At 43.4% G+C, this 27,154-nt stretch overlaps 1 protein-coding gene across 1 annotated transcript in view; it reads left to right on the plus strand.

The window, feature by feature from the left end:
• Positions 1-27,154, plus strand: part of TMEM163 (transmembrane protein 163) — a 262,349-nt gene that overhangs the window by 209,836 nt on the left and 25,359 nt on the right. The window lies entirely within an intron of this gene.

Below are 27,154 nucleotides of genomic sequence, written 5' to 3' on the forward strand. Positions count from 1 at the left end.
ATGAAGATGTTGCTGTTATAGTAATTCCCTGCATACAAGTTGCAATGGAAATCTGAATGCAAAATCTGGTCTCTTCTCTTACGATGTGATTTGATATGAGCTTGACTACACGCACCATCTGATGTAAGGCCAAAATGATTAGACCTTTAATTTTACTTTTGAAAAAAGATGTTAATCCTTGTTGGGGTGATGTATTGCATGTATGTGTGTGTGTGTGTGTGTGTGTGTGTGTGTGTGTGTGTGTGTCTTTATAGGGAAGACGAAAATGAAGTGGGACATTCTGCATTTAGTGGAGGCGTGAAAGTGGCTGCTGTCAGTTGTGTTCCCCACTCCCTTGGAAATGACTGGAGTCATCCCTTTAATGATTTACCAGGATTTTAACTGTTATTTGTCACTGCAATTGGCCAGCACTTACTCTCTAACATCTCGGTGACAGGGAGGAAAGATGGATACGGGGATAGGAATGTACCTGTTTGTGGGATTTAGTCTCTTTCAGAAGCAGAGATAGCTCAAGCAAATATTACTGTTTATGACAGTCCTGTGCTCTTCATCTCCTACTTACCAGTCTCCCTGGTTGCCCGGCATATGGGACTCTCGCATCCTCCTTCTCCATCAGACTTGTTAGCCTGCATTTCATTCAGTCAGAATCTGAACCTTGGGTAAGGTATGAGGGCGCCAAGTGTGATTATACATGCTAGATGTCTCAGATGATGTCTTTGCATTTTACAGGCATTGGAAATATCTCTCAACTCTGAGAAATGTTTGTTGGTGGGGATTTTCCGCACTATGCCAGTTGACACATTCATTTATTTAGGCATTAAAAATTAATTTCCAGCAGGGCTCAGGTGATGGGAAATGGATGGCTGTGCTTACGGCACTTGTATTGGCTCTCCTTGTTATTCTCCTGGTAGCTGAACCACTTTTAACTGGGAGCAATCTCTTATTATCCCACAGTGCAAATACTCTTAACAGAAGCAGCTCACCAGCTCACATTTCCCCTCCAGGTGTAAATGGGGCAACCTGCCTCATCTGGGGTTCAGAGGGGCTGAAGATTCCATGGTGGTGCCTGTCCTTATGGAACCCATACCCACTACACCTTTGATCAGTTGTGGTATGGGATTGTAAAAATTAATTTCACTTATTTTTTTAAATTGACAATAATGATATATATTGATGGGGTACATAGTGATGTTTTGATATAGATCATGTATAATGATCAGATTAGGGTAATTAGCGAATTAGCATATTCATTATCTCAAACATTTATCATTTCTGTCAGGAACATTCAGTATTCCCCCCCAGCTATGTAATGCATGTGATGTAATTATAACTTGTATATTATTGTTTCGTCATCCTATAATGGTTTAGAACACTAGAACTTATTCCTCCTCTCCAGTTGTAATTTTGTACCTTTAACAAATCAGTCCCTTCCCCCACCTCTCCTCAGTCTCTGCTATTCTCTCTTCTACCTTTTACTTTTACAAGATCACCTTTTTCTAGCTCCCACGTGAATGAGAACACGTGATGCTTGCCTTTGTGTGCCTGGCTTATCTCACAACGTAATGACCCCCAGTTCCATCGGTGTTGGAGCCAATGACAGGATTTCACTCTTTTCTATGGCAGAGTAGTGTTCCGTTGTGCATATATGCTACATTTTCTTTATCCTTTCATCTGTTATTGGTGTGGGATTTAAACATCACACACATTTATGGTCATCTCGGCAGCACTCTGAAGAAGCGATGGAGGATGGTTTTGTTGGTGGTTTTGTTTAGGCCTCAGAGTTGTTAACGACGGTGCTCCTGTCTCTAGAGGGGAAGGCCTCCTCGGCTGAGTGGCCCATGGGGCCAGGTGAATGCTGCTAGCTGATGGCTGACCTTGTTTCCGTACTGGGTCTTCTGGTTCCCTTGCTGTGCGCTAGAGGTTTATAGAAGCCAACAGGCGACAGCCAGGCCCCTGACCTCTGGCCTGCAGTAATACAAAATGTGCATTTATTCACAATGCTTCATCTCAATTAGGAGTCACGAACTCAAATGCCTACAGAAGCCAGCCCTGAAGCAAAAATAGGAGAAACTGGCCAGGTCGATGGCCGCTGGGCGTGCTTGCCGGATGAAGGGCCTGGCCCCCTCTGAGTTGTCACGTGGGAATGTGGGCAGTACGGAAGACTCATCATCCGGTCTTCCAAGTGTTAAAGACGAATGGAAACCTATGTTTATGTGATGTGAGATAAACTGGCAACTAATTAAACACTTTTGAAAACCCTGGTTGTAAGTGGGTGGATCATTTCACGCAGGTCAAATGAAGCTGGTGCCTCCTGGCTGCACACAGGGAGTTTGCTGCTTCTGCAGAAACCAAGCTGTGAGTGTAGGATCTGGGCGAAACCCGGGAGACCGGTGCTTAGTGCTTCCGCGTCACAGACTTAGCTCCGCTTACACCTCCCCCTAAGTCTCAGCTGCAGAACTGCATTTTACGTGGGATTTACATCCAGCTGTGACTGACTGTATGTTCTGTCAGAAGCGACATCTTCCCTCCCCTATCCGGGTTCCCTTGGCAGCCTTCTTTTTAATTTCGCTGCACGGTTCCCAGATTGGGGATAATTGCAGGAATGGGTACGTTTTGAACAAGAGAGCTGTGCAGTTGGAGTTTCCCAACTGTGAAGTTGGTTGACTCTGAGTCTCGGGGGGTGTTGCCTGCCCCTCAGGGTTTTGCTGGAGCAATCAGGCTGGCTGGGCTCTCTGGGGAGCCCTGGAACAGGACCTGGAGATTCTGCTCCAGGGCTGGGTGGGCAAATTGCCACAGGCTGCTACCTCCCAACCTGCAGGTAGGTACTTTGGGTGGTTCATGAAACAGTTTCCACAGAGCTGTCTCTGCAACTCGATATGAATTGCAGTTCTGGAAGCTGAGATGGGCGTGGCCTGTGCCATGATGGTAGTAACAGCCTTTTACCAATAGGCTGCTTTATTTTTGTTTCTTTGTTTTATTTTAGCATAAAAGGATAGTTTTAACCAAAATAGGCAGGTTTGAAAAATCCATGACACTGAATACCTTCTGTCTGCCTCCCTCACTGCATCTTTCTAATTTAGTTATTTTTATATTTTTTAAATTAACAGCTAAAAATGGTATATCTTTTTTTTAATAGGTTCATTTCAGGCTCTTTATTTTTTTTTTTATTGCATTTTAGGTTTTGGGGTACATAGGAAGAACATGCAAGATTGTTGCATAGGTACACACATGGTGGTGTGATTTGCTGCCTTCCTCCCCATCACCTATATCTGGCATTTCTCCCCATGCTATCTCTCCCCAACTCCCCACCCACCGCTGTCCCACCCCTATTTCCCCCTGACAGACCCCAGTGTGTGATGCTCCCCTCCCTGTGTCCATGTGTTCTCATTGTTCAACACCCACCTATGAGTGAGAACATACGGTGTTTGATTTTCTGTTCTTGTGTCAGTTTGCTGAGAATGATGGTTTCCAGGTTCATCCATGTCTCTACTACAAAGGACACAAACTCATTGTTTTTTATGGCTACATAGTATTCCATGGTGTATATGTGCCACATTTTCCCTGTCCAGTCCATCATTGATGAGCATTTGGGTTGGTTCCAGGTCTTTGCTATTGTAAACAGTGCTGCAATGAACATTCGTGTGCATGTGTCCTTATGGTAGAACGATTTATAATCCTTTGGATATATACCCAGTAATGGGATTGCTGGGTCATATGGAATTTCTATTTCTAGGTCCTTGAGGAATCGCCACACTGTCTTCCACAATGGTTGAACTAATTTACACTCCCACCAACAGTGTGAAAGTGTTCCTATTTCTCCACATCCTCTCCAGCATCTATTGTCTCCAGATTTTTTAATGATCATCATTCTAACTGGTGTGAGATGGTATCTCAATGTAGTTTTGATTTGCATTTCTCTAATGACCAGTGATGATGAGCATTTTTTCATGTTTGTTGGCCTCATGTATGTCTTCTTTTGTAAAGTGTCTGTTCATATCCTTTGCCCACTTTTGAATGGGCTTGTTTTTTTCTTGTAAATCTGTTTTAGTTCTTTGTAGATTCTGGATATCAGCCCTTTGTCAGATGAGTAGACTGCAAAAATTTTTTCCCATTCTCTTGGTTGCCAGTTCACTCTAATGACTGTTTCTTTTGCCATGCAGAAGCTGTGGAGTTTGATTAGGTCCCATTTGTCTATTTTGGCTTTTGTTGTCAATGCTTTTGGTGTTTTGGTCATGAAGTCCTTGCCTACGCCTATGTCCTGAATGGTTTTGCCTAGATTATCTTCTAGGGTTTTTATGGTGTTAGGTCTTATGTTTAAGTCTTTAATCCATCTGGAGTTAATTTAGTCTAAGGTGTCAGGAAGGGGTCCAGTTTCTGCTTTCTGCACATGGCTAGCTAGTTTTCCCAACACTGTTTATTAAACAGGGAATCCTTTCCCCATGCTTGTTTTTGTCAGGTTTGTCAAAGATCGGATGGTTGTAGATGTGTTGTGTTGCCTCCGAGGCCTCTGTTCTGTTCCATTGGTCTATACCTCTGTTTTGGTACCAGTACCATGCTGTTTTGATTACTGTAGCCTTGTAGTATAGTTTGAAGTCCAGTAGTGTGATGCCTCCCGCTTTGTTCTTTTTGCTTAGAATTGACTTGGCTATGTGGGCTCTCTTTTGGTTTCATATGAAGTTTAAGGTGGTTTTTTTCCAGTTCTGTGAAGAAGGTCATTGGTAGCTTGATGGGGATAGCGTTGAATCTGTAAATTACTTTGGGCAGTATGGCCATTTTCACAATATTGATTCTTCCTAACCATGAACATGGAATGTTTCTCCATCTGTTTGTGTCTTCTCTTATTTCGTTGAGCAGTGGTTTGTAGTTCTCCTTGAAGAAGTCCTTTACGTTCCTTGTTAGTTGTATTCCTAGGTATTTTATTCTCTTTGTAGCAATTGTGAATGGCAGTTCGTTCTTGATTTGGCTCTCTTTAAGTCTGTTATTGGTGTATAGGAATGCTTGTGCTTTTTGCACATTGATTTTGTATCCTGAGACTTTGCTGAAGTTGCTTATCAGTTTCAGGGGATTTTGGGCTGAGACAATGGGGTCTTCTAGATATACAATCATGTCGTCTGCAAATAGAGACAATTTGACTTCCTCCTTTCCTATTTGAATACTCTTTACTTCTTTGTCTTGCCTGATTGCTCTGGCTAGAACTTCCAATACTATATTGAATAGGAGTGGTGAGAGAGAGCATCCTTGTCTAGTGCCAGATTTTAAAGGAAATGCTTCCAGTTTTTGCTTATTCAGTATGATATTGGCTGTTGGTTTGTCATAAATAGCTTTTATTATTTTGAGATATGTTCTGTCTATACCTAGTTTATTGAGGGTTTTTAGCATAAAGGGCTGTTGAATTTTGTCAAAGGCCTCTGCGTCAATTGAGATAATCATGTGATTTTTGTCTTTGGTTCTGTTTATGTGGTGAATTATGTTTACAGATTTGCATATGTTGAACCAGCCTTAATCCCCAGGATGAAGCCTACTTGATCATGGTGGATAAGCTTTTTGATGTGCTGTTGCAATCGGTTTGCCAGTATTTTATTGAAGATTGTTGCATCTGTGTCATCATGGATATTGGCCTGAAGTTTTCTTTTCTTGCTGAGTCTCTGCCAGGTTTTGGTATCAGGATGATGTTAGTCTTATAAAATGATTTGGGAAGGATTCCCTCTTTTTGGATTGTTTGGAATAGTTTCAGAAGGAATGGTACCAGCTCCTCTTTGTATATCTGGTGGAATTTGGCTGTGAACCCATCTGGACCTGGGTTTTTTTTGGGTGGTAGGCTCTTAATTGCTGCCTCAACTTCAGACCTTGTTATTGGTCTAGTCAGGGTTTCGACTTCTTCCTGGTTTAGGCTTGGGAGGAGGCAAGTGTCCAGGAATTTATCCATTTCTTCCAGGTTTTCTAGTTTATGTGCATAGAGTTGTTTGTAATAATCTCTGGTGATGTTTGTATTTCTGTGGAATCTGTGGTGATATCCACTTTATTGTTTTTTATTGCATCTGTTTGATTATTCTCTCTTTTCTTTTTTATTAATCTGGCTAGTGGTCTGTCTATTTTGTTGATCTTTTCGAAAAACCAGCTCCTGGATTTATTGATTTTTTGAAGGGTTTTTTGTGTCTCTATCTCCTTCAGTTCTGCTCTGATCTTAGTTATTTCTTGTCTTCTGCTAGGTTTTGAGTTTTTTTGATCTTGCTCCTCTAGCTCTTTCAATTTTGACGATAGGGTGTCGATTTCAGATCTCTCCTTGCTTCTCATGTGGGCATTTATTGCTATGTATTTTCCTCTAGAGACTGCTTTAAATGTGTCCCAGATATTCTGGTATATTGTGTCTTCGTTCTCGTCGGTTTTGAAGAACATCTTTATTTCTGCCTTCATTTCATTGTTTATCCAGTCAACATTCAAGAGCCAGTTGTTCAGTTTCCATGAAGCTGTGTGGTTCTGAGTTAGTTTCTGAATTCTGAGTTCTAACTTGATTGCACTGTGGTCTGAGAGACTGTTATGATTTCCGTTCTTTTGCATTTGCTGAGGAGTGATTTACTTCCAATTATGTGGTCAGTTTTAGAGTAGGTGTGATGTGGTGCTGAGGAGAATGTATATTCTGTGGATTTGGGGTGGAGAGTTCTGTAAATGTCTATTAGGTTTGCTTGGTCCAGGTCTGAGTTCAAGTCCTGGATATCCTTGTTAATTTTCTGTCTCGTTGATCTGTCTAATATTGACAATGGGTGCTAAAGTCTCCCATTATTATTGTGTGGAAGTCTAAGTCTCTTTTTAAGTCATTAAGAACTTGCTTTATGTATCTGGGTGCTCCTGTATTGGGTGTGTATATATTTAGGATTGTTAGTTCTTCTTGTTGCATTGATCCTTTTATCATTATGTAATGCCCTTCTTTGTCTCTTTTGATCTTTGTTGGTTTAAAGTCTATTTTATCAGAGATGAGAATTGCAACTTCTGCTTTTTTTTGCTCTCCATTTGCTTGGTAAATCTTCCTCCATCCCTTTATTTTGAGCCTTTGTGTATCCTTGCATGTGAGATGGGTTTCCTGGATACAGCACACTGATGGGTTTTGGCTTTTTATCCAATTTGCCAGTGTGTGTCTTTTGATTGGGGCATTTAGCCCATTTACATTTAGGGTTAATATTGTTATGTGTGAATTTGATCCTGCCATTTTGGTGCTAGCTGGCTGTTTTGCCCATTAGTTGATGCAGTTTCTTCATTGTGTTGATGCTCTTTACCATTTGGTATGTTTTTGGAGTGGCTGGTACTGGTTGTTCCTTTCTATGTTTAGTGCCTCTTTGAGGAGCTCTTGTAAAGCAGGCCTGGTGGTGATGAAATCTCTGAGTACTTGCTTGTTCGCAAAGGATTTTATTTTTCCTTCACTTATGAAGCTTAGTTGGGCTGGATATGAAATTCTGGGTTGAAAGTTCTTTTCTTTAAGGATGTTGAATATTGGCCCCCACTCTCTTCTGGCTTGTAGGGTTTCTGCTGAGAGATCTGCTGTGAGTCTGATGGGCTTCCCTTTGTGAGTAACCCGACCTTTCTCTCTGGCTGCCCTTAGCATTTTCTCCTTCATTTCAACCCTGGTGAATCTGACGATTATGTGCCTTGGGGTTACTCTTCTTGAGGAATATCTTTGTGGTGTTCTCTGTATTTCCTGGACTTTAATATTTGCTGCCTTGCTAGGTTGGGGAAGTTTTCCTGGATAACATGCTGAAGAGTATTTTCCAGCTTGGATTCATTCTCTCCGTCACATTCAGGTACACCTATCAAATGTAGATTAGGTCTTTTCACATAGTCTCATATTTCTTGGAGACTTTGTTTATTCCTTTTTACCCTTTTTTCTCTATCTTGCCTTCTTGTTTTATTTCATTGAGTTGATCTTCGACCTCTGATATCCTTTCTTCTGCTTGGTCAATTCAGTTGTTGAAACTTGTGTATGCTTTGCAAAGTTCCCGTGCTGTGTTTTTCAGCTCCATTAATTCACTTATATTCTTCTCTAAGCTGTTTATTCTTGTTAGCATTTCGGCAAACCTTTTTTCAAGCTTCTTGGTTTCTTTGCATTGGGTTAGAACATGTTCTTTTAGCTCAAAAGAGTTTGTTATTACCCAACTTCTGAAGGCTGTTTGTGTCAATTCATCAGACTCATTCTCCATCCAGCCTTGTTCCCTTGCTGGTGAGGAGTTGTGATCCCTTGTAGGAGGAGAGGCGTTCTGGTTTCGGGTGTTTTCATCCTTTTTGCGCTGGTTTCTTCCCATCTTTGTGGATTTATCCACCTGTCATTTTTGTAGTTGTTGACTTTCAGATTGGGTCTCTGAGTGGACGTCCAGTTTGTTGATGATGAAGTTATTTCTTTCTGTTTCTTAGTTTTCTTTCTAACAGTCTGGCCCCTCTGCTATAGGATGCTGAGGTCCACTCCAGGCCCTGCTCGCCTGGGGATCACCTGCAGTGGGTGCAGAACAGTAAGGGTTGCTGCCAGTTTCTTCTGCTGCTGTCTTTTTCCCAGAAGGATACCTGCCAGATGTCAGTCTGAGCTCTCCTTTCTGAAGGTTAACTCTTTGGATATATGGGGGTCAGGGAGCTGCTTGAGGAGACAGTCTGTCCTTTACAGGAGCTCAAGTGCTGAGTTGTGAGCTCCCTTGTTCATTCAGAGCTGCTTGGCAGGTACATTTACATCTGCTGCAGCAGAACTCATAAACCATCCTCCTTTTTTTTTCCCCAGGTTCTCTGTCCTGGGGAGTTAGGGCTTTATTTATGAGTTTCTGTTGTGCTGCTGCCTTTTTTCAGGGCTGCCCTGCCCAGCGAGGAGGCAGCCTAGTCACTGTCTGTCTACAGAGGCTTTGCTGACCTGCTGTGGGCTCTGCCCAGCTGCCGTGTGAACTTCCCTGCAGTCCTGTTTATATGGGTGTAGTTAGAACTGCCTCGGCAATGGTGGCCCACCTCTGTAATGACAGACTCTCTCTGTAGTGGTGGGTTGCCTCCACAATGGCAAACTACCTCTGTAGTGGTGGACTGCCTTGGAAATGGCAGACGCCCCTCTCCCACAGAGCTGGGCCATCCTGGGTTCAGCTGTGCTTGCTGTGAAACTCTCAACCCAGAGCATTTCCAATTGCTGTTTTTTTTGTTGGGGTGGGACCAGCGGAGCCTGATCACCTGGCTCCCTGCCTCGGAGACCCCCCCTTTTTTTTTTTTTTTAGTTGAACGGTCGACTCTGTCTCCCAGGTGTTCCAGTTGCCTGTTGAAAAGGTGCTGGGATCTGTGTGATTTCCCGTGCGGTGACACACTGCGCTGGCTGAAATAGCTGCGCTGAGATTCGTGGCCCTTTTTTGCCCAGGAATCTCCTGGCCTGGCTCCCTGTTTCAGTCTCCTTTTTAATCAGTTGAATGGGCGACTCTGTCTCCCAGGAGCTCCAATCGCCAGCTAAAACAGCACCCGGACCTGTGTATTTTGTATGGAGAACTGCTGTGCCGGGGTGCCAGTGAAAACAGCCGCGCCGGCCAAACCAGCCATGCTGGCAACCCGTGGTGCTCCTCCGCCTGGGAATCTCCTGGTCTGTGGGTCATAAAAATCCATCTGGAAATGGGATGTCCACTCACCCTCCGCGCTTTCGCTGGGAGCTGCAATCCTGAGCTGCTCCTAATTGGCCATCTTAGATCCCTCTTCCAGAAATGGTATATCTTTATGATGTCTTGATATATTCATCACTGTGGAATGGTTAATATGGGTTGTTTTAAAAGCATCTCATTCTTCCTGTTTTTACCCCACCAGCCACATCTGGCTTTGGTAAGAAGGGGCAGGTGGTTAGCTTCTCCTTTTCTCAAGGACCCAGGGGCTCTGAAAGCTGAAGTGATCTTCCTGAGGTTGTCAGCTGGGTGGCAGTAGAGCCTGGATTTGAACCTGGTCTCCTAGTCCAGGGCTGTCTTGGCCCTGGCACGTGGGGCCTTTAGGACCCTGCTGCCCATTGGCTTTTTGGGTCTGGCCTCCTGTCTGCTCCTCACACTCCTGAGGGCAGTGCTGTCCCAAAGTGGGAGGATGTGCAGGTCCCCAGCTGGCCCTGCCTGTCCCTGGACCTTCTGGCTACTCCTGCCACCTACACTCCGTTCCACACAGGCACCTTCACTCTGTGCTGCTGACCGGGTGTGCCCCCATGGCCTCGTCTCTTGAAAGCCTGCATGTAGGTGCACCAAGCGTCAATGGGGACGGCGGCAGGACCGTGTGGAATGAGGGGAGGGTGGAGTGCACAGGAGCATGTGGAGGCTGGTGCTGGAGTGAAGCTGCTGAGCGTGGCGGGAGGGCTTGGGCGTGGATGCACCTGTCCAAGGTGTGGCGCTCTCTGCCTCTTCTTACCTGCGTGACCACAGGCAAGTCACGCAGTCACCCTGACCCTGGGTCTCCTAATGGAGATAGCAGCTCCATCAGAGGCTTATGATAAGGATCAAATGAACAATTAATTAGAAGAATCAGCAGTAGAGGACAGACCTACTGTGGTGGCTGCTGCTCTTCTGCCTTCTGAAGTTTCTGAATTGCTCATCAAAGTTACCCCAAATAGTGGCTGGAGGTCAGTTCAGACTCGGCTCCTCAGCACCATCTCAGTGTGTCCAGTTGTGGCTTCTCTGATGCTCGGCCTTGCGGGGCCCCTGGATGGAGCTTGTATTGCTCTCTCTTGGGCTTCAGGCAGCTGTAGCTCTCTTCAGGCCAGTGTCTTGGGGGAATGCTGAACACGCCATTGGAAGACCCGACCTCTAGGCCTAACCCACACCTCACTGGCTGGGTGACTTTGAGCAAATCACTCTTCCTCTCTGAGCGAGTTTCCTGATGACGAAAGTGGACGCAGTACCCCTTACTCCACAACAGAATTGTGAGAAGTAAATTATATAATAATGAATGTGGAAATGCTTAATAAATAGCTGCACGCTTTACAAAGGAAGAAGATATTGTTTCTGAAACTAAGCATCTAGAAGTCTGTCCTTGCCCTTGAGTTTTCTCTATGTCCTGATCAATGAACAGCTCATTAGAGGCCTCTGCCTTGAACGGACCATGACTTCTTCACCTTGTTCTCTTGGCCAGCGTCTGGATCCGGGCTCTTTTAAGAGGTCATGTGGCAATAATGCTGATTACCATTATAATTAGAGTAAAACAGTCACATGTTGGCAATAAATAATACGTGGCCACATGTTGATACTAATAATAATTGCTACCATTTGATTGCTCAACTCCAGACAAACCCTCTGTCTAGGCACTTGGGATTCAGAGTCAAATAGCAGTAATGGCTAGAGTTTTTGCATTGTGCTGCAAAACTATTTACTTCTTAGAGGACTTGGCTTTTGCTCCCAAGGAGCTCACAGTTGGGGAGAGATGCATTAGCTGCTACGTTAACTGTGTAGTGATAACACCTATCACAGACACGATCACGGGAGAACACAGAGGAGCCTTTGTGTCAAGCCTAGAGTCGGGGGAAGTGTGTGGGGACCTTTCCCAGTAAGCAGACACTCCATGTGACATCTGAAGGAAAGGTGGTTGTGGGCAACCCAGGTGATGAGTGGGAGGAGGCGCTTCCAGGTAGAGCCGCAGAGGGGGCCACAGGTTCTGTGTGCCCCTGTGGTCCCTCTTACACTGTTGTGTCCTGTTTAAGTGAGAATCTCTGAGTAGAACAAGGAAGGAATAGGGAGAGCAAAAAGCAAAGGAGGAGGCAAAAGAAAGAAAGAAAGAAATGACTTTGTGTTGTAAGTCAGAAACCATGCTTAGCAAACTCTTGTTTTCTCTCCCTTACTTCGTAAGCTTTCCCTTCCAAGCTCTCCTTGTCTGTCTCCCACCTGAGATTTTACCTAAAATTCCATCCCATTCACTAGAATCAAGCAGCTTCCCTCCAGCGATAAAAGGGAGGCCCTCTGAGTTGCTCATTTCCCTGCAGTCATTAGCTTCGTTTTGTCTTCAGTCCCCGTGGACTGTGGCTCTGGCGTGGTGACCATCTCTGTTCACTGGCGCAACCGTCCAACACGTGTTTCCTGGTGCGTCATGCTCTGGAGTCCAGGCTGGTTCTGCAGGCCCAGTGGAGGTCCGTGGTGTTCCTGCAGGAGCCTCAGATGGGATTCCATGCTCCTGAGCAAAACTGGCAATGAAACTGTTGTCAAAGATGTGTTAGGTTTGGGGCCGGCTGAGGTGGCTCACACCTGTAATCACAGCACTTTGGAGAGAGGCAGGCGGATCACTTGAGGTCAGGAGTTTTGGCCTGGCCAACATGGTGAAACCCTGTCTCTACCAAAAAATACAAAAATTAGCTGGGCATGGTGGTGGGCACCTGTAATTCCTACTACTCGGGAGGCTGAGGCAGGAGAATCACTTGAACCCTGGAGGCGGAAGTTGCAATGAGCCGAGATTGCACTATTGCACTCCAGCCTGGGTGACAGAGCAAGACTCTCTCTCTCTCTGTCTCTCTCTCTCTCTCTCTCTCTATATATATATATATATACACACACACACACACACACATATATAAGATTTGGATTTTGTGAAATTACGACAAATTTCGTTAGCGATCTAACCAGCTTTTATTCATGTTGGTGAATTGGGGCGCCCTCCATTCTGTAACATAGGATGGCAGCTTCCAGGGGGCAGTGGCAGAATAGTGGGCTTCATGAGGTAGGAACGAGGAAACAAGAACAGAAGAGAAGCGGCCTGGTTAACATTGGGTCACTTTAGGTTACTTTTTTGTATGGATTAAAGCAGAGGGGACTTTCTTACGACACTAACTTAGGTAGACTGGAATCTTCTGTTTTCAGGAAAAAATAGTCTGTTTTGGGATCTATCTGCTTCCTTGAAGTTTCAGTTTGGTTTTGTGGCATTTAGCATGAGTGACTCCATTCTGGTTTGGTCTGGTCTGCTGGGGCCTAGTGCAGGAGCTCAGGCCAAAGCAGTGGCCTCTCGGAGTTTTGTGTAACAATCGGGAAGCCCCCAGCCAAGCACTTTTCCCAGGGATTTCCCACCTGTGGAGGTGACTGTGATTCTTTCCTCCACAGGCTTCTGTGTTACAAAGTGTTCAGCATTCCGCCTGTAGCCTGGGGGCGTCAGGAGTGATTGATACATTCTTCAGCCATCTATTATCTCACTCTCAGTGAGTTTCTGCCTTGAGGAGGGTCAAGACAGCCTCTCCTGCCTTCTTCCCACACCCCGTCTTCAGCAGAAGGTGCCCTTTGTCCTCTCCCTGGTCCTTCCCTCCTACTCAGGGCCTCTCCCCTCCCAACACAAACTCACTGAGCTCCTTCCTGCTTTCCTCCTTGGAAATGGGGCTTCTACACACATGCGTTCTTTTTCGGGTGTCTCCTAGTCACCTGTGGCCAAGCCACCTTCCCAGGCATTGACTTCCAGCCTCGGCCCTGACTTTGTCACTCATGAAAGTGCTCTCTGAAGACATTCATCCTTTCCTTTGCTTCCCTTTTGATACGTCCAAGTTCAATGCCTGCCTCCCCTCAGCCTGCCCTGGCAGTAGATTCTTCATGGCTCCTCTTTGGAGGCAGGAAGTGTTTAACAGACAGAGGGAGGGAGAACCTGGGCGGCAGCAGTAAAGTGGGGGCCCAGGTGAATGGTTTCCAGGATTGCTGCCCATGCAATCAGCATGTCTGCCAGGGATCTTCTGAAGCAAGTGCCTGATCAGCGGGAGTGAGTTCCTGGGGGTTCTCTTGGCACCAGTGAGTGTATGGGGGCCCTGGAGCCACAGGGGCTAAGGATGCCCAGGAGACGGCCCAACCCTGCCACATCCTAACTGGCCATTTAATCTTTCTCTGCCCCAGTTTCTTTGTAACATGGAGATAGTAATGGTAACTTCTTTATAGGATTGTTAAGAAAATAAAAAGATGTAGGGGATGTGCTTATCATATAACTGTTAAAGGAATGTTGGCTTACACGATGGCCGATAGAGGAGAGGAGAGCCTTCCAAGCAAGTTGGTGGGCCTTTTGGCGCCTCTAGTTCTAGAAGATTAGGCTGCATTGAACAGTCCAGGAAATGCCTTCGAGGTGCTCTTCTTAGCTCAGGATGGGTAATGCCATAGGCTCGTTCTTGAGCATAACCTATAATTCTGAGATTCACCATCAACAATAGAAAGAGTCATCCTCTAGTATTACATGCTGTCAATTGTAATTCTGAATTTAATTCCGGAGTTTTACTAATTAATATTTGAAACAATAATCATATGTAGTCAAAGTCCTCAACATTTGCCCATCACCATGTCCTCATCACCATGTCCTCAGCACTGCAGAGAGAAAGGCAGAAATCATTGTGTCAGACTGTCAGTGCCATCTTACTCTTGTTACTCGAGACGAAATAGTTCCATTTCCTCAGAAAGATTGACCTCTTCATTTATCCTAGAGCCAAGAACCTACCAACTTCTAAACAGAATAGAACTGGGCACTGATGAAAGTGGATTGTTAACAGATGGAAGGGAGGGAGAATGTGTCTGTGTCTGGGTGGGGCGGCATTCTCCCTCCCTCCATCTGTTAACAATCCTCTTTCATCAGCGCCCAGTTCCGGTGGGGGGATACATGTAGGTCTATTTCTGGACTTGATACTCTCTTTGTACTCCTAAGGATGTACCCAAACAAGGAGAACATCATATCCAGAAATAGGCCTCCACATACCTAGTCAAGTGGCTTTTGACAGCGGTGCCAAGGCCATTCAGTGGGGGGGAGTCTCCTCAACAAACGGTGCTGGATCAACCAGGTTGCCATATGGACAGAAATGGGCGTCAACCCTTACTCAAAAGCCAACTCAAAATGGATCATAAGCCTCAATGTAAAACCTGAAACTATACAACTTCTAGAAGAAAACAAAAGAGAAAATTATTGCAATCTTGGGATAGGCAAAATTTTCTTAGATATGGCACCAAAAGCATGAATCATAAGTCAAAAAATTGAAAATTGGACTTAAAAATAAAAAAACCTTTGCTCTTCCAAGACATCATTGAGAAAATAACACAGAGAGCATATATATATATATATATATCAGACAAAGGGCTGGTATCCAGAATTTGTAAAGAATAGCTTGAGAAGGCAAACAACCCAGTAAGAAAATGGGCTTATATGATTTATACAGATAATTCACAAGAGAAGATAAATAGCCAAGAAGCACATGAAAAGATACTCAACATTACCCTAGTCATTGAGGGATTACAAGTTCAACCACTACATAGCCATTAGAATATCTAAAATTAAAAAAATGAAAACCCCCAAAGACCAAAATTTGTGTGGAGCGTCTGGAACTCTTATACACTGATGATGAGAGGATAAAATGGCACAACCACTTGGGAAAACAATCCACAGTTTCCTTAAAAAGTTAAACATCTGGGCCAGGCACAGTGGCTCCTGCCTGTAATCCCAGCACTTTGGGAGGCTGAGGCAGGTGGATTGCCTGAGGTCAGGAGTTGGAGACCAGTCAGGCCAACATGTTGAAACCCCGTCTCTACTAAAAATACAAAAAGAAAGAAAGAAAAAAAAAAAACAGGCGTGGTAGTGTGCGCCTGTAATCCCAGCTACTAGCGAGGCTGAGGCAAGGCAATTGCTTGAACCAGGGAGTTGGAGCTTGCAGTAAGCTGAGATCGCACCACTGCACTCCAGCCTGGGTGACAGAGCGAGACTTCGTCTAAAAAAAAATAAATAAAAAAGCCAAATGTCCATTTACTGTAGGACCTAGCCTTCCATCCTCAGGTATTTACCCAAGGGAAATGAAAATGTGTGTCTGCACAAAGACTCTTACACAAATGTTTATTGCAGTTTCATTTCTAATGTCAAAAGTTGGAAACATCCATATGTGTGCCAGCAGGTGAATGGATAAAAAATCGTGGTGCATTCACACAATGGAAGACTACTCGGTGGTAGAAAGACACTGTTGACCCATGCAATGATGTGGGTGGGTCTTAAAGTAGTGAAGGTGGGTACCAGAAGCAAGGCAAAAAGGAGTATGTATTTAATACTCTGACTCTATTTACTTAAAAGTTTATGTACAAACTATAGTGACAGAAAGCAGACAGTGGTTGCCTGAGGCTAGAGGTAGAGGGAGAGAGGAATTACTGAAAAATCATGGGAAAACTTTTGGGGCTGATGGAAATAGTCTCTGGCTTTTGGGGACAGTTTCAGATATGTTAGTCTGTTAATTATATTAATCACAATTAAGATATGTTAATGCTGATCAAGCTGTACACTTTAGGTATATGCAGTTCAGGTGCATCCAGGGACCGTGGCCACAATCCATCTCCTGTTGCTAAGCCAGATAGGAATTCTGCTCGGATCCATGTGGGATAACTATTGTAAGGTGCTGTGAAGTGAGGTTTTATTTTCCCGATTGTGACAGATAACGCTCAGTACCTGGGATGTTGACCTCACTGCTAAAATTGATGCTGTAAATAGACAAGAAGAAGAAGACAAAGTGTATGTATGGTAGAGGAGAAAGTGTAAATAGTAGGCTAAATATAACAGCTGTCACCAGCGGCAGATAGCAGGACGAGCCTTTACTCAACCAGGACCGATCTCATGCAGTTGCCAAAAACACCCATGAAGTGCCTGCAGGTGGCACAGGCTGGAGAGTGCTAACCACGTAAACCGCTGGAAGCATGGGCAGCTTATCCTTTCCGTCTCCTGCTTACAGTGGGATGTGTTTGTCAGTTCGAGTGTTACCTAGGAAATGATTGTTCAGGAGTCTCTGATTGGTCCTCTTTTCTTCGCTCTGGAAACTGTGGTTTTTAAGCAGGATGTGATGTGTCTTTGAGCCGTCTGCTGTGTTACTTATTTTGTCTATTAGGCCTCTTTGTGTAAAAAGCAAAAAAGAGCTTTTTAGCTTGATGTCTCATTAGACCTTCAAGGTGTTTATGAAGTAGGCAGAGGCGTTAGACACATTGGCATTTTATAAAGATGAAATAGATCCTCAGATAAATGAAACTGCTCCTTCCAGACTACATCATATCAGTGTCAGGGACATAGGGTTAGTGGATCCAGGTCTCTCTCTTTTTTTTTAATTTTTAAATTTTATTGTAATTTAGGTTCTGGGGTACATGTGCAGATCATGTGGGATTGTTGCGTAGGTACATACATGGCAAGGTGGTTTGCTGCCTTCATCCTCCCATCACCTATATCTGGTATTTCTCCCCTCATTATCCCTCCCCACCCCCGCTGTCCCTCCCTTAGCCCCCCCTACTGACCGCAGTGTGTGACGCTTCCCTCCCAGTGTCCACGTCTTCTAATTGTTCAACACTCACCTATGAGTGATAACATACGGTGTTTGGTTTTCTGTTCTTGTGTCAGTTTGCTGAGAATAATGGTTTCCAGAGTCGTCCATGTCCCTATGAAGGACGCGAACTCATCGTTTTTTATGGCTGCGTAGTAGTCCATGGTGTATATGTGTCACATTTTATTTATCCAGTCTATCGATGATGGACATTTGGAACCAGGTCTCTTAAAGCGTAGAGGGTGCTTTCTAGTGCATGGAGTATTTCCTGAAGGTACCACAGAATTTGGGATCTGAAAGCTTCCATGAAAAACTGATACAACTGGCTGAGTTTCCTGATGGAGGAAATACGGCCCAAGACTCAGTCTCTCAGAAGATTCTGAGAAAACTCCAAGTCTAGGACTTTTCCACACTCTCCTGAATGGGGTGAACTCCCCACCCCCATCTTCCCAGTGGGCTTGGAGATTTATTCTAGGGGGGGTGCTGGGTTAGGGAAACAAAAATGGAGAAGAGAGCGGGGCGAGGGAGACACACTCATCTCTCCAGCCCCCAGCCTGCTGTAGTGGCATCTGTGTATTTCAGGACGTTGGTGTTCATCAGAGCTGGGTATGGGAGTATCAAGGCTGAGTGCTTTGCTCTTCAAATGCCTCTCTACTTGACCTTGGGACACCGAGTGAATCTTTTGGTATTCGTTTTTCCATTTGGAATGTGAGAACAAACTAACTTAGCACTTCTTTCTCTCTGCAAGGTTTTGAGAACACCTTCCTATCTTTTGAAGAAAGATGTTGTTTTAGAAGGTGTTTAACAGTTTAAGGAAATTTATGAACAACGTGATCCTCGTAACAGCCTGGTTGTTTTGATTGTTTAGCTAATGGAGAGAATTACACTGAATGCTTTTTTTTTATTTCCCAACCTCTGAAATATCCCTGATTATGTGGAGTACACAATACAGCCTAGTACAGCAAAGTGGCAGCTGTGAGCTCTGGCAGGCATGAGGGCCCCCTCTAAATGACATGTGTTCCAGCCTCCTCCTATCACAGGAGCCAGGCGGTCACTTTGGAATTTTCTGCCTGTGACCAGCATGTGAGTATTTGTTACCAAAGTTGTTAGGGAAACACTTGATGCTTTTTTGGAAAGTAACTTTGGAAAACTGAGTAGAAATTCCTTTTGTGGAGATGGAGTTTCACTCTTGTTGCTCAGGCTGGAGTGCAATGGTGTAATCTCAGCTCAGGGCAAGCTCCGCCTCCCGGGTTCAAGTGATTCTCTTGCCTCAGCCTCCCGGGTAACTGGGATTACAGGCATACACCACCATACCTGGCAATTTTTTGTATTTTTAGTAGAGATGGCATTTCTCCATGTTGGTCAGGCTGGTCTCGAACTCCCGACCTCAGGTGATCTGCCCGCTTCAGCCTCCCAAAGTGCTGGGATTACAGACATGAGCCACTGTGCCCCACCTAAGGGAAAATTCTTAACCTTTCAGTAATCCTATTAAAGTGGGCTCTCTGATCAGCCCAGTCTCTTGTGAGAGTTGAAAAATTCTGAAGCCAACATGAACTGAATACAGGATCTTTTCTCTAAAGAACTTTCCAAGGAGAGTCAGAACACGGAAGCCAGGCCAACTGTGGGTGCTTGTGAAGGTCGGTTGTGTCAGGGGGACTCCTAGACCTGCTCTTTGATTATCTGTAGCGTTGGCTATTCTGTAGAGGGAGGCTGCATTCCGAGAGGGTGTTAAGAGGAAACAGCCACGAAGTGCTGTGGTCCTTGACACTTCCCAACTACGGTTGGAAAGAGTTAGTGTTGCCACCGGCTTCTGCCTGCTAGTCGTCTAGTTTAGCTAACCCTGTCCCCAACCCCATTTTGAATGCCCAGACACCACCCATGTGGATTGTTGGAGTAGCTCAGCACACGGCATTGTAATTCTTTGTCTACTTGTCTCTCAAAGGAGACTGTGAACTCTTGGAGGACCAGACTCACTGTTCACCAAAGCACCTAATACAGGACCTGGTATGGGGGAGGAACTCAACAAATGTTTGCTGAGTGAGTGAATTCGTGTGTGCATGTGGCCATTGGCGCATGGCTTGGGACTTTGCTTTGGGCATTTTTTCACCCCTATGGAAGAAAGAGAGACAGCAAAAGAGTCTTGTCCCAAACTATTACCCTTGTTCATAGTCTTAACCTCATATCCCCTCTGTGCTGTGGGTATGATGAATGTGAACAGATGATGTGTGGGTGAGGCAGCCCATATGCATAAATATGGCGGCAGCCCTTTAACCATCACCCCCAAGTATTGTATGATACATACAATATATATATATGATACATACAATATATAGCCCTTTAAGTATCACCCCCAAGTATTATATGATACATACAATGTATAGTTCCTCTATCACAGGAACTATAACATCGTTGTAGGTTATTCCATGGATGGTTATTGCACATAACACACTGCAACTTTTTTACTCAACGTAGTCTTAAAATCTAGAATATTTATAATGCGAATTGTTCATCATATAAATGTATGTGCTTTAGACATTCCCTGGTTGGTGAACGTTTGCGTAGCTTCTGGTATTTTATTATTACAATGTTCAGATGAACACTGTCACATTGTCATGATGGTGTGTAACGTGTGTGGGTGGTGTTTCTCTAGGGTAAACGTGGGTTTTTGGATAGTAGAGCATGCCATGTTTTGTTTTATAGATATTGCCAAGTGCCCTTCAGTGTCGTAGTTCGTGTTCTCAGAATGTTACCACACTTTATATTTTCAAACTTACACAATTTTCCAGACTAATGGGTGGAAAAATGGTGTCTAATTTTAATTTGCTTTCCCCTGGCTATTGGTGAAGTTGATTATATTTTTATGTATCTGCTGACTTTTTATATTTCCTCTTTTATAAATTGCTGCTTTATATTTTTTGCCCATTTATCTATTGTTATCTTTTTCTTACAGGGTTTTAGGAGTTATTTATATATGTTCCAGGTACCAGTCTTGTTATATGTTGTGTTAGTCAGGGTTCTCTAGAGGGACAGAATTAATAGGATATGTATGTATATGGAAATGAGTTTATTAAGGAGTATTGACTCACATGATCACAAGCTAAAGTCCCACAATAGGCCATCTGCAAGCTGAGAGGCAAGGAAGCCAGTCTGAGTCCCAGAACCTCAAAAGTAGGGAAGCTGATGGTGCAGCCTTCAGTCTGCAGCCAAAGGCCTGAGAGCCCCTGGCAGTTCACTGGTATAAGTCCAGGAGTCCAAAAACTGAAGAACATGGAGTCTGATGTTTGAGGGCAGGAAGCATCCAGCATAGGAGAAAGATGAAGACCAGAAAACTCAGCAAGTTCACTTCTTCTGCATTCTTCTGCCTGCTTTATTCTAGCCACGCTGGCAGCTGATTAGATGATGCTCACTGAGATTGAAGGTGGGTCTGCCTCTCCCAGGCCACTGACTCAAACGTTAATCTCTTTTTACTTTAGGAGGCCAAGGCAGAGGGATCATCTGAGGTCAGGAGTTTAAGATCAAATGTTAATCTCCTTTGACAACACCCTCACAGACACACCCAGGAATAATGCTTTGCATCCTGTAGTCTAATCAAGTTGGCACTCAATATTAACCATCACATATGTACATTGGAAATAATTTCTCCTAATATTTAGTTTTTCTTTTAATATTGTCTATCTTTTGCTGTTAGAAATCTTCCCACCCCTTTCCATTTTGGTGTGATCAAAGTTATCAGTCTTTTTTTTTTTTTTAAATGGAGATTGTGGTGTTTTTGTTTGGCAAGGAAAGACAGAGGTTTAAGAAGGTCTACTGCCCTGATGCCATGATGATATATGCCTGTATTATCTTTTAAAAGATATTAAAGGTTAGACTTTAAAATTAGATCTTCAATTCATCTAAAATTTGTGTTTGGTGTGAGGTAGGGATCCAATTTGGTTGATTTTTCTTTTTCTCAGATGAATATACAACTTTCTCAAGATGATTTCAAAGGCCACCTTCATCATGTGCCATGTTCTCATAGGTGCACGATTGTCCCCGACTTGCTGTTCCATTCTGTGGCTGTGTGAGTCCATTTTGTTCTAGAGTCATACTCTAAAATTTGTGTAATTACAATGAGTTAATGTTTGGTCATCATCTTTTCTTGGATTTTCACAGTGGTTTTGACTAACATTACATTTGTAGTATTCCATACGAATTTGAAAACTGGTTTGCCAGGTTTAATGGAAAATCCTGTTGGGGTGTTGTGTGAGGTTGCATTGAATTTATTAATTCTGAAAGAATTGGCTTGTTTTAACTATTGAATCCTCCCTTCCATTTCATCCTTCTCCGTTAAGATTTCCTTTATGTCCTCTGGTGAAATTTTTATCAGAATAATTCCTTGATATTTTGTGAGTTTTGTTGCTATTAAGTGTATTTAATTAATTTTCTCAATTATTACTGCATAAGAAAGCTAATGATACTTGAATATTGTTCTCATTAGCCTGCAACCTTGCTGACTTAAAAAAAAAATAGTTTTATTTTTATCAATGAATTATTTTGGATATGTTATGTAATGCCAGTTTGTTTCTCTTTTCAAATTCTATATATATATATTTTTGTGTCTTATATTAGCAGCCAAGATTTTCAATATAGTGGTGATGAAAAGGGTGCTATCCTGTACCCTTCTATGGGTTCTTATCGTAACAGAAGGGCTTCTCAATTTCCTTACCAAAAGTGGTTTGTTGCTGGTTTTAGAAAGACTCTTCTATTTCTTGTTTGCTAAGAGGTTTGCTTATTTGGTTAGTTTTAAAAGCATATATAGATATTGAATTTTGAATACTTTTTCTATTTATACTGAAGTTTTCTTTTCCTTTAAGATGTGAATATTTCAAATATTCTAATAAGGCATCTTTGAATTCTTGGGATAAACCCTCTTTGGTCAAAGAGTATTCTTTCAATCTATTGCTGGACTCAACCTACTATTTTGTTTGGACTTTTGCATCTGTTCTTTTAAGTAACATTGGTCTAAATTTCCTGTCCTTTGTACCACATATAGTGAACTCTCAGCAGCTTTTCCACTTTTTCTGTGCTGTGGTGTACTGGCTTTAATGTAAAAACTATCTGTTTCTTTAAGGTTTAGTAGAATTTATCTGTAAAACTGGACCTGTTACTTTTTGAAGATCCAGTATATTTTATAATTTATGTTTTTGTAAGAATTTTCAAATTTTGTTTCTCTAGCAATACCCATTTTATTTAGGTTTTCAAATGTATTGGATTAAAGTTGCTCATATTACTTGTGATTTTTAAAATCTCGGATCCATCTGTATTTAGATGCCTGTTTTCTTGTTAATGTTGTTTACTTGTGCTCTTGCTTTCTCTCTCAAGTGACCTTGCCTAAAGTTTGTATGTCCTAGTCTTTTTGAAGAAGTTGTGTTTGATTCTGTGGATCAGGCATGTCAATTTGCCTTCTAGATCTAAGCTCTCATCTTTAGTAGTGCCTTCTTTGTATTTTGTTCACATTCAGTTTTGGGGGGCAGGTAAATGAGCTTTATGTTTGTTTATCTTTTTGGTTTTAGCTGTTGGCACTTAATTTTAATTCTTTTTCCTGTTTTATTTTTAAATGAAAAGACTTGAAATAGTTATTTATGTAAGAAACTGGCAAAGGTATTTTGTATGAAGGGTGTTCTGCATAGAGCTTCTCCATATTGTATTTTTAGGTGTCAGGTGTGGCTTTCAGATTCTGGCCTAACCTACACCCTGCCATGTGAGTACCTCTGATGGAGCCCTAATAGTTATTAATTCTGAGAGTTCAGGTGATTCTTTGGGGCCTGATCACCAATGAGTGCTTTCAAGGGGACTTTCTCACTGAGCAGGCCATAGGTGTGCTACTCAGTGTGAGGGGCATGTATCTCCAGTTGTTCACTCAAACACTCACCTGGGTGTTGCTTTGAAGGTATTTTGTAGGGGCAATGAATGTCTATGATCAGTTGCCTTTAAGTAAAGGAGATTATCCTTGATAATCTGGGTGAGCCTGATGCAGTCAGTTGAAAGCCCTAAGAACAGAACTGAGGTTTCCTGGAGGAAGAAGAAATTGTGCCTAGGGACAGCAACTTCAGCTTGTGCCTGAGAACCCCCACCTGCCCTTCTTGCTGGTTGGGTCTATGGACTTCAGTCAGACTCACCTAGCGAGTTCCTGCAATCACACAAGCCGATTCCTTGTAATACGTTTCTAAATCTACAAATGGTCCTCAACTTATGATGGTTCTGCTTAGGATTTTTCGGCTTTATAATATAGAAGTGATATGCATTCAGCTGAAACCTACTTCAAGGATCCTTGTAACCATTCTGTTTTTCACATTCAGTACAGTATTCAATGCATTACATGAGATATTCCATACTTGATTATAAAACAGGCTTTGTGTTAGATATTTTGACCAATTGTTGGCTAATGTAAGTGTTCTGGGTACATTTAAGCGAGGCTAAGCCATGATGTTCAGTAGGTTAGGTATATTAAGCGCACTTGTAATTTGCAGTATTTTCAAATTACAATGGGTTTATCAGGACGTAACTCTACTGTAAGTCAAGGAGCACCTGTATATCTCTCACTGGTTCTCTTTCTCTGGTTGAACTCTGATTGATACAGCCAGAAATTACTGTCCTAAAGTATTTTACAAGTTTTTGTTTTTATCCAAACTAGTCATATATATAATTTGAATAGCCATTTATTCTACAGGGCTTATTGTAAAAAGTAACTCTGTCCCTAGGGTAACCATTTATAACTCCTTTCAACCTCCACACCTCTAAGTAGCATGTGCATGTTGCTGCAGCTTGATTTATTTGTTATCAGCATGATTTATGAACCTCCTACTCTGGTTGGCCCTTTAACCATTCCCCCATTGCCCAATTATCCCTCTTCCCAGTATATTTACATCTTGTTTAGAACAAGATTTAACACTGTTGTTATTGTTGTAATTGTTATTTATAGCTGAGGCCTGTAGTCTGGAGTGATTTGTTTTTTCCTTTCTTGCATTCGGTTTTGTGTTCCCTGTTCCTAATAAATGAATGTATAAGTCAGTTATACACACAGGGGCCTGTCTGGGCTGGGCATGCTCTAGATTGGCTCCACAGTACTTCTCTTGGGATCCCACGCATTGGAATCCTGGGGATTCATTTTACTTTTCTCCTAGTGGTATCTCATTGGATCCTATGTTGTCTTTCATAGTTTACTCCATTGTTTTGGAGGAGCACATCCTGCAGTAGCTTCCTGAGATACGAGGAAAGCAAATTTTTTTTTTTGAGATATTGAGTGAAAATATTGGTGTTCCATCTTCACACTTTATGTAGTAGTTTGTTTCAGTAGAAGTGAGTTTACTCTTAGAATTTTGAAGGCTTTTATCCATTGTCTTCTGATTTCTTTTTCTCTTTTCTTTTTTTGCGATGGAGTCTCACTCTGTCTCCTAGGCTGGAGTGCAGTGGTGCAATCTTAGCTCACCATAACCTCCACCTCCCAGTTTCAAGTGATTCTCCTACCTCAGCCTCCCAAGCAGCTGGGATTACAGGTGCCCACTACCAAGCCCAGCTCATTTTTATATTTTTATTAGAGATAAGGTTTCACCATGTTGGTCAGGCTGGTTGAGAATTCTTGACCTCAGGTGATCTGCCTGCCTTGGCCTCCCAAAGTGTTGGGATTACAGGCGTGAGCCACCGAGCCTAGCCTTCTTTTCTTTTTTGAAACAGGGTCTTGTTCTGTCACTCTGGCAGAAGTGCAGTGGTGCAGTCACAGCTCACTGCAGCCTAGCATTCCTGGGCTCAGACAATCCTTCAGCCTCAGTCTCCTGAGTAGCTGGCACTACAGGCACATGCCACCATGCCTGGCTAATTTGTTTTATTTTTAATTTTTTTCTAGAGATGGGGTCTTGCTGTGTTGCTCAGGTCAGTTTTGAACTCCTGGGCTCAAGCGATCCTTCCTCTTCAGCTCCCAAAGTGCTGGGATTACAGGTGTAAGCCACCATGCCCAGCATATCTTCCAATTTCTAATATTTTTGAGATGAGTAATGCCATTATAATCATTAATTCTTTGTTTAAATTAGAAAAAAAAAACTCTATATTTTCTCTCTGAAGCTCGTAAGATCTTCTATTTGTCCTCAGTGTTCTGAGAATTTTGTTATTTGCCTTGGTGAGGATGTTTTTTTTTTCCCCTCCATGCACTGTGCTAGGCACTCAGACCCTGAGTGGAACTCATGTCCTTCAGTCCTGGTTTTGCCAAAAAACCATTTTTGTTTTTGAGATGGAGTCTTGCTGTGGTCACCCAGGCTGGAGTACAGTTGCTCAATCTCGGCTCACTACAACCTCTACCTCCCGGGTTCGAATGATTCTCCTGCCTCAGCCTCCCCAGTCACTGGGATTATAGGTACTCGCCACTACGCTCAGCTAATTGTTTTGTATTTTTAGTAGAGACGAGGTTTCACCATGTTGGCCAGGCTAGTCTTGAATGCCTAACCTCAGGTGATCCACCCACCTTGGCCTCCCAAAGTGCTGGGATTGCAGGCGTGAGCCGCCACACCCGGTGCAAAATTGTTAATAACCTCAAAAATTGTGTTTTCTCTGATCTATAATTTTGGGCTTCCTGTTGTTCAAATTCAGGGCCGTCAGACAACGTTTAGCAAAAAAAGCATCGTCCATGTCTTTTTAGGTATAAAGGGCGGTGGACTTTAGGTTGGATAGATGTGAGTTTGAATGCCGCAAGCATCTCTGACTAGCTGGATGCCCTTAAGGCGAGGGAGTGTTACTTAACTTCTTTAGACTTGTAATTTCCACCTCCCAGGGATCTTGTGATGGTTATGTTTCAAATAAAATTGAATCATTTATTAAGCATTTGGAAAAAAGCCTCATATCTAATGGTCATTAAATCGATAGTATGGGCTTGTGTTGTTATGACTGTTACTTAAGGAACTCTGGTTTGATGCTGGGGGAACAAAAGCAGGCGGCCAGAGGCCCTACTTCTGTGGCGGAGCAGAGCTCCTCAGGAGTGCCTCTGTTGCGAGGGGTTTGATGAGGGGATGTTGTGCTTGGTCCTTTACATGCCTGATGGTCACCAGGGGAGGAAGGTGTGTGAGCCCAGCCAGGGTGGCTCATCTCAGATTCCATGGCAACCTTCAGGGGTTGGAGGGCTTGTCCCCAAGACTCTGGTTCCTTATCTTGTATCAGAAAACAGCAAATTGATGGGTGCCTCCTGGACCAGAAGCTGGGCTATGTCTTGGAGAGGCAGCCAAGCACCTCAGAGTGCCCTCATTGTCATGGAGGCGGTCGTAGCCCTCGGCCGCTGCTGCCTTGCTGTGGCTTCCTGTGACCCCACCAGCCTCAGCTTTGTGGTGTCCATGGAACTGGGTGTCCACTCCCTTCCCGGTGCTCTGCAGGGCCTTACCTGGCAGGTGTGACAGCCAGCCCCAAAAAGCCCACCATCGACCCTGGTGTCTCTTGGCTGGGGAACTTTGTGGCTGCTAACCTGCTTATCTAAACATCAACTCTTGACCCTCCAGACATCAAAAAGGTGTGATGCTAATTTAAAAATTGTGAAGCCATTGAATGGGAATCCACGCTAATTTGTCAATATAATTTAATAACCAGGGGAAATGGAGGGCTCAGGCTTGGCACAGTTTCCTCCACATCTGCCAGCTTTTCTCATCTGCTGGTTGGGGGCGGGGAGGGTGATGATGAAAAGTTCTCAAGACAAGAGTGACTGTTTTAATTTCACCTAGGGCCATAAATCAATATTCATTTATTATTCAGCCAGCATTAGCATTTCCCTGGGTAATACTCTAACACATGTCGTGTCAGGATGGCTTGAATTTGTCCTCATTAGGAAGGCAAAGGATGCCTTTTTGCAGGCGTAAGCAAGCGAGCCTCCCGTTCCGCTTGCTGGCTCACATCTCATGA

Source organism: Aotus nancymaae, unplaced genomic scaffold, assembly GCF_030222135.1.
Source record: "Aotus nancymaae isolate 86718 unplaced genomic scaffold, 86718_ANA_hifiasm-v0.15.2.pri h1tg000029l, whole genome shotgun sequence".
NCBI classification, from domain to species: Eukaryota; Metazoa; Chordata; class Mammalia; order Primates; family Aotidae; genus Aotus; species Aotus nancymaae.